At 35.5% G+C, this 7,490-nt stretch overlaps 1 pseudogene; it reads left to right on the forward strand.

The window, feature by feature from the left end:
* Window positions 1-2,915: 2,915 nt before the first annotated feature.
* On the forward strand, window positions 2,916-3,065 carry LOC123847287 (U1 spliceosomal RNA; annotated as a pseudogene).
* Window positions 3,066-7,490: the final 4,425 nt, after the last annotated feature.

Genomic DNA, 7,490 nt, shown 5'->3' on the forward strand with positions numbered 1-7,490 from the left:
TTTTAAATGATAGAGGTGGTTTTGTGACAAGCTAGTATATTATAAACTAATAACCATAGTATAGAAAATTTGAAAAACTAAAGCCAGTAAGTCACCCACAAAGTCAGTGCCCTAACACAACCTTTACTATTGTTTTAGAAAATATTTTCAGTGGGGTGCCTGGGTGGCTCAGTCGTTAAGCATCTGCCTTCAGCTCAGGTCATGATCCCAGGGTCCTGGGATCAAGCCCCACATCAGGCTCCCTGCTCCACGGGAAGCCTGATTCTCCCTCTCCCACTCCCCCTGCTTGTGTTCCCTCTCTTGCTCTGTCTCTCTCTGTCAAATAAATAAAACCTTTAAAAAAAAAAAGAAAATATTTTCAGTATGTTTTTCACCTGAATAAGTTTCTACTAATAATTTTGTATTGCATTGTGCATGAATATGTATAAATGAACTATTACAAAGTGAACACATCACGTAACACCATCCAGAAGAAGAATATTAACAGGACCCTAGAATCCACTAAGTGTCTTCCCCTCCCCAAGTTGTTAATGCCTTCTTTCTCCTAAAAGGAATCACTATCTTGCCTTCTAAAGCCATAGACTAAGTCTGTCTTAAAATTTTATGTGAGTAGAATTAAACAGTAAGCTTTCTTTCTGGCTTCTTTTAGTCAATGGTACATTTGTTTCATCCATGTTGCTGCACGTAGAAGTAGTTGGTTCATTTAATTGCTATATAGTATTCTATTGCATGACTAAACCACAATTTATTATAATCCTTGTGGACATCTGGATTGTTTACAGATTAGGGCTAATAAGAATAATGGTGCTATAAATATTATTTTTTTCCCCTAAAGATTTATTTATTTACTTGAGAGAGAGAGTACAGAGGGAGAGGGACAAGCAGATTCCCCGCTGAGCAGGGAGCCTGATGCAGCGCTCCATCCCAGGACCCTGAGATCATGACCTGAGCCGAAGGCAGACGCTTAACCGACTGAGCCACCCAGGCACCCCTATAAATATTCTTTCAGTTGTCTTTTCCTGTATATATGTATTTATTTATGTTGGATATATATCTAGGAGGGGGTTTGCTAGGTCATAGGGTATGCATATGTTTAACCTTAGTACACATTACAAAACAGTTTTACATTGTAGTTGTACTAATTTACTCTATCCTAAGTAGGGCACGAGAGTTGTGATGAATATTAAAATCATGAGTAGGTATCGAATTGCACCACATGTTTTTCTTTTACATCTGTTGTGATGAGTATTTGGCTTTCTCCTATATTTTGTTCATTTTCAAGTGTTAAACCATTCTTGCTTTCTTGGAATAACTCCACCTTAGTTATAATGTACTATTCTTTTTAATTAACACTGGATTTGTTTTCTAATATTTTGTTTAGGAGTTTGTATACAGCTCATCAGAGACATCTGTGATGTTTTCTTTCTTTCTTTATATGCCTTCAGTTTGGATGTCAAAGTTTGCTGGCCTCATAAAATAAGTTGGGAGTGTATATACTTTCTTCATTTTTTAAGTTGTAGTACAATATACAGAATATAAAATTGACCATTTGAACCATTTTTAAGTGTTCAGTTCACTGGCATTAAGTACATTCACACTACTGTTCAGTCATTGGCACCATCCATCTCCAGAACTTTTTTCATCTTCCCAAAGTGAAACTCTGTGCCCATTAAACAATAACCCTCCGTTCCTCCCTCCCCTCAGACTCTAGAAACCACCTTTCTACTTTCTTATCGATGAATAAGACTACTCTAGGCAGCTCCTATAAGTGGAAGCATACAGTAATTTGTCCTTTTGTGTCTGGCTTATTTCATTTACTATATCCAAAGTTCACCCATGTTGTAGCATGTGTCTGAATTTCCTTCCTTTTCTTTGGCTGAATAATTTCATTGTATGCATCTATCACATTTTGTTTATTCATTCATCTGTTGATGGACACTTGGGTTTTTTCTTTTACATTTTATTTATTCATTCAACTGTTCAGGAACACTTGGGTTTCTTCTATCTTTTCTTCTACCTGTTTCTTTTCTTCTATTGTATATCTTCTGTGGCCATTGTGAATAATGCTGCTGTGATTATGGGCATACAAATATATTTTCGAGTCTGCTTTCAATTATGTTAGATATATTCCCAGAATTGCTGGATCATATGGTAATTCTATTTTTAACTTTTTAAAGAAACTCCATACTGTTTCCAAAGCAGCTGCACCATTTTACATTCCTACCAACAATGCACAGGTTTCCAACTTCTCCACATCCTCACCAACACTTACTATTTTCTGGTTTTGTTTTGTTTTTGTTTTTGTTTTGTAATAGGCATCCTAATGGGTATGAATTGTGATTTTGATTTGCATTTCCGTAATGATTAGTGATGTTGAGTAACTGTTGATCTTTTAAGGTTTCTAATACAATTCATGACTTTTACTTCTTCCCGGGTAATGGAAGGACCTTAGAACACTTGATTTCGATTTCCTCTTACTGCCTATGTGCTACTATCATTATGTAATTTAATTCTACATATATTTTAAAATTCCATGAGGCATTATTATTGTTTCATAAAGTCACTACTGATTTGTTTTCCTGAAAATAAGAGCTAAGAAACATGTGCTGTTCTCATATCCATTTTTCTCTGTTCCCCTGCTTTTCATAGGGATTGCGTTTCCCAGGCTCCCTTGCTAACTGATCCCGTTAGGTTCATACAAATGGGAGGCATGGGCAAAAGATTGGAAGGTAGCAGAAAGGGAGAAGTCAAGCCATTTTCCTGTTTCTCCCTCTGCTTCAGGTGATATCTCCATCAGTCACTGTGCCTTCTCTGTGGCTGTAGCTCCTACTGGGTGTCCCTCTCCCTGGGATCCTAGCATCCATTGGGCACTTCTCACTATTGTTCTGTCCCCTTGCTGCATGGCCCTGCCCTCTAGGCCCTCTAGGCTCTGATAAGAACTCCTCATCCAGGGCAAGTCTTATCCATTGCACTCCAGATGTGCTGACCCCTGCGATTTCCCCAAATGTGGGAAACTCGACTGCATAATTTGTGGTAGTGGGGGACTGCGTTCGTGCTTTCCCCTGAAAAAAAAAAGAACTCCTCATCTCATTGCCCCTGCTAATACCTGGGCTGTCACCCTGTCCCTGTGAGGCTTCTCAGGGCCTTCATCACTTACATAACCAAGTCTCTGTACTAAGGTCCTTTTGTTCATAGGTCTGAGAGTAGTTCCCATTTCCTGACTGGATCCTATTATTACACTCTACAAAACACCATTTGCTCACCAAGGTATAGCATTAAGAAGCTGTTACCTAGTTATTCTGAACAGAGATCCAAAAAGAGAAATGCAATAAGATGTGTGTTGATTTTAAGTCTTGAGAATGGTGTGGGTTGATTTTCATTCTATTATAAACCTTGGAAGCCGCAAATCAATGTTTGCCAAATAGGAAAAAATAAATACACTGGTATTTAGGGGAAGGAAATGTTATTTTTAAGAATCTAAGTTACATATTTAAAACAATAGAATGCTTAAAAAAAAACCTTAAGAATATATAAAAATAAGCCAGTTTCCTCTGAAATACTGCATTATTTCCTTTATGAAAAAAAAATCAGTCAATACCTATTTAGAAAATTAAAATATTCAATTGTTTTTAAAAACAAATTTAAATTTATTAAGTTTTAAAATTTTAATTTAAAGTAGATAATAAAAATTATGGGGCACCTGTTCTGTGCTAGGTAAGTATTATGGGACATACAGGATGAATAAGACAAAAATAACTCAAAAGACAAAACAAAACACAGGAAAAAAAATGTACATGTCTGGAAATCCATGTATAAGATTAGCCATCACTTAAGTTAAATTTATTTATTTATTTATGATTTATTTATTTGAGAGAGTGAGTGTATGTGGGGGGAGGGGCAAAAGGAGAGAATCTTCAAGCAGACTCCCCACTGAGCACGGAGCCCTAAGTGGGGCTTGATCACATGCCAAGAGTCAGATGCTTAATGACTAAGTCACCCAGGTGCCCCGACTTAATTTAAATTTAAATTTAACTAACATATTCTATCTTATCATGGAATCAGAAGGAAGATTTAATATTAGAATACTAGTGATACAATGCTGATTTCATTTTTTACCACTTTCCCTTTTGCTCCCCCCATTCTTGCTACACCAGACTTATTGCTCTTCCTTAAACAAGGTAAGCATGCAGACAATGGGAATAATACATAAAAATATAATATATAAAATACGAGTATAATATATAAAAATAACAAAATATATTAATGATGATGGGTGCCAAATTCCTTATTTTTTGGAGAAACAGATATGGAAAAGGACAAAACTAGAATGAACACTTTGATTGGATTAGAATTAGAAGTATTGGTGTGAACTCATAGATTTCAGTATTTGTAGACAGATATGAAAATGCATATAAATATAAGATACATACATTCCCTAATCTTGGCCTAGAACAACAATGCTTCACCATAATAGCAATGAATACACCAACTGTCCAGAAATTGTCTTCTAAATACTATTATTCTCCACTAAAAGGAATCAGGACTCTTATAAAAATGGCTGATTCCAGAGTTGGTGCAGGGAAAGTAAAAGATGAGCCTGGGATATTTTATTATTCCAGACAAAAAAAAAGAAACACTCAAAGAATGACGGGGACATGTCAAAAGGACACAGAAGTCAATTTGAACAGAGTTCCCATTGGCCAAAATGGGGATCATATGAACAACAGAATGATTCTTGAACAGGTTATGAATTCATGAGTCCATTGTAACATATATTAATAAATGAATAAATTGAAGGTTTGGTGAAACTTTATAATAGTCTCAAAGTACCACTTTACAAAATGCTTATTAATAATAAAGGGAAAAAGAGTAACTGTAAAGTGGAGAAGCCTGGCAGACATCACCTTAATCAAGTGATCAGAGTTAAATGGAACAAATAAAAATTCTGTGTGCCTGGATTGGATGGAATGAGAAAGGGCATTACTCCTGTGATGTTCCTGACAAAGGTTCAATACCTGAGAGCATAAGGAAATCTCACACAAATCCAAATTCAAGGACATTCTACAAAATAACTTGCAAGTAATTCTCAAAAATATCAAGGTCATGGAAGTGAAAGAAAGACTAAGGAACTGTTTGATACTGAAGGTGTCTAAAGATGCAGCACAAGTAAGTGCGATCGGTGATTCTGGATTGAACCTGTTCCCTATGAAGGAGATCACAAGTGTTAATTTCCTGATTTTGATGGTTGTATTGTGGTTATGAATTCATAACATATTCCTACTGTTAGGACATCAAATCAGAAATTTAACTTCCAAATGATTTAGGAAAAGGTTCTTTGTGGTATATTTGCAAATTTTCTCTAAGTTTGAGATGTTATCAAGATAATATGATGCATACAAAGAAAAAGAATGGAACTCTTTCACAATCCTCTGGGTCAGGAATTCAGGCAGGACTCGGGCAGCTTTTGTGCTCTGTGTAGCAAAAGCTGGGGTCACTCACTCAGCTGCATTCAACTAGAAGTTGTGCTAGAAGTTCCAAGGTAGCTTCACTCACTGTCTGCTCCTCCATGTGTGCCCCCCTACCCCTCCACACACAGTGTCCCATCACTCAGGAGTCTAGCCCAGTCTTCTTTCAGTCTGATAGCTGGATTCCCAAAACAACAGAAAAACAGCTAGGCCTCTTAAAGTCTTCTCCACCTGGCTGGTGGTTGCATAGGTGTGTTCACTTTGTACAGATTTAATCAGGCTGTATACTTAAGATTTTATTTACTTTATATTATGTTCGATGTACTTCAGCAAAATAAGTAAAAATAACTTCTAGTTACTGTTTGCACTGTTCTAATTGCACATCCTCCTTTTTTACCTTTCCAATTAACAACATCTGATAGACAAATTCTTCTGGAATGAAGGTAAGATGGTAACATAAGCACATGTATTTCACAACCTTCCTTTCTAAATATCTACAAAAATAATCCAGCAAATATAAAATGGATATGTTTTGCCTAATCCTGGAAAATAAAGGCCTATCCCACCTACATATTTCAAGACCCCAGGAATTTTCACTGAGCTAACATAAGCAAGAAAATGGAGCACCAGCTTGTTGGCAGTTACTTTTAACCATTCTTTCTAGGGAGAACTAGAGAATGGCTTTGACTCATATCCTTTTTGCTTGCAAGGAGAATTGGCTGGTTCACAAATATTTATTAGCCTCCCACTCTGGAGGAAACCTCTTTACAGGTTTGCCCCCAGGGAAAGACGTGCCTGGTCCTGTTCTCAAAACCACTCAAGAGGAAGCCTGCTTGGAAACTTGCTCCAGGGAGATTGCAATCTCTGTAGCCACAGGCTCTGCTCCTGCTCAAAGGAAGGAATCTGAGAATAAGAAAGAGAAATATATTTTATTTTTTAATCTAGTTAAGGTAGATTATAACTGAATGAGCACCAACTTATGGAAAATTAAATGTGTGAATTGTCCCATAATGGAGAACAAACTGGCTGATGGAAGTTATTAGATTAAAGGTAAAAACATGGAATGCAGAAGTAAGTAATCCAGTGTTTCGTTTTGTTTTGTTTTTAATGAGTTGCTAGAAGTAAAAATAAAGAAAATAACCAAAAGAAATTTATAAATAGATATGCAGTCAGGATCACTGAAAAAGAGATGTACAGCTACATGCATTCTGATAAAATTTATAGATTTCAAAGATAAAGAAATTTTATATACTTCAAGAAAGAAAAATATCTACAAAGGAAAGACAATCAGACTGGTAGATTAGTCCAGATGTTCACAAAGATGTATGAAGTTTTGGAAACAAATTAAAATATCCTTTGGTAGAATTTACTGGTTACATTTTAAAGGAATAAAGTATTTAGTCTACCTATCCAGGAACATGATCTCTCTCTCTATGTGTCAGATAGTCTTTTGTGTCTCTGAATAAAATTTTATAGTTTTCTTCATTTGGTCTTGCTCATGTCTTAATAGATTTAATCTTTGGCATTATATGGGTTTTTGTGTGTTTGTTTTGACATTGCTTGTTTATTTTTTTATTACATTTTGTAAGTAATATTAGTAATACATATTGCTAAAAATAATGACCATTGGTTTATCCTGTTTCAAAATTTATACTGTATTTTTTCTTATCTTATTGCATTACTTAGTACCTCTAGTACAGTGTTGATACTTGCAGTCTTTTTTTTTTCTGACTTGAATGGGATTGCATTTAATGTTTCACCATTAAATATGAAGTTTGCCTTAGAGTCTGGTAGATCACTTTTATCAGATATATTCCTAGCTTACTAAGGTTGTTTATAGATGTGGAATTTTTATTGAATTTTTTTTCTGTCATCTTTTGAGATGATTGCTTTTATATAACTCTGTTAATGTGGTGAATCTCATCCTTAGATTCTGTAAAGCTGATGCATTTTTATATTCCTGTGATAAACCTAATTAGGCAAAAGTATTCATCTCTTTGTATACTACAGAATCTAATTTGCTAC

This window comes from Mirounga angustirostris, unplaced genomic scaffold (assembly GCF_029215605.1).
Source record: "Mirounga angustirostris isolate CCGP_5_RB_7025 unplaced genomic scaffold, mMirAng1.0.hap1 SCAF_6, whole genome shotgun sequence".
Taxonomy (NCBI): domain Eukaryota; kingdom Metazoa; phylum Chordata; class Mammalia; order Carnivora; family Phocidae; genus Mirounga; species Mirounga angustirostris.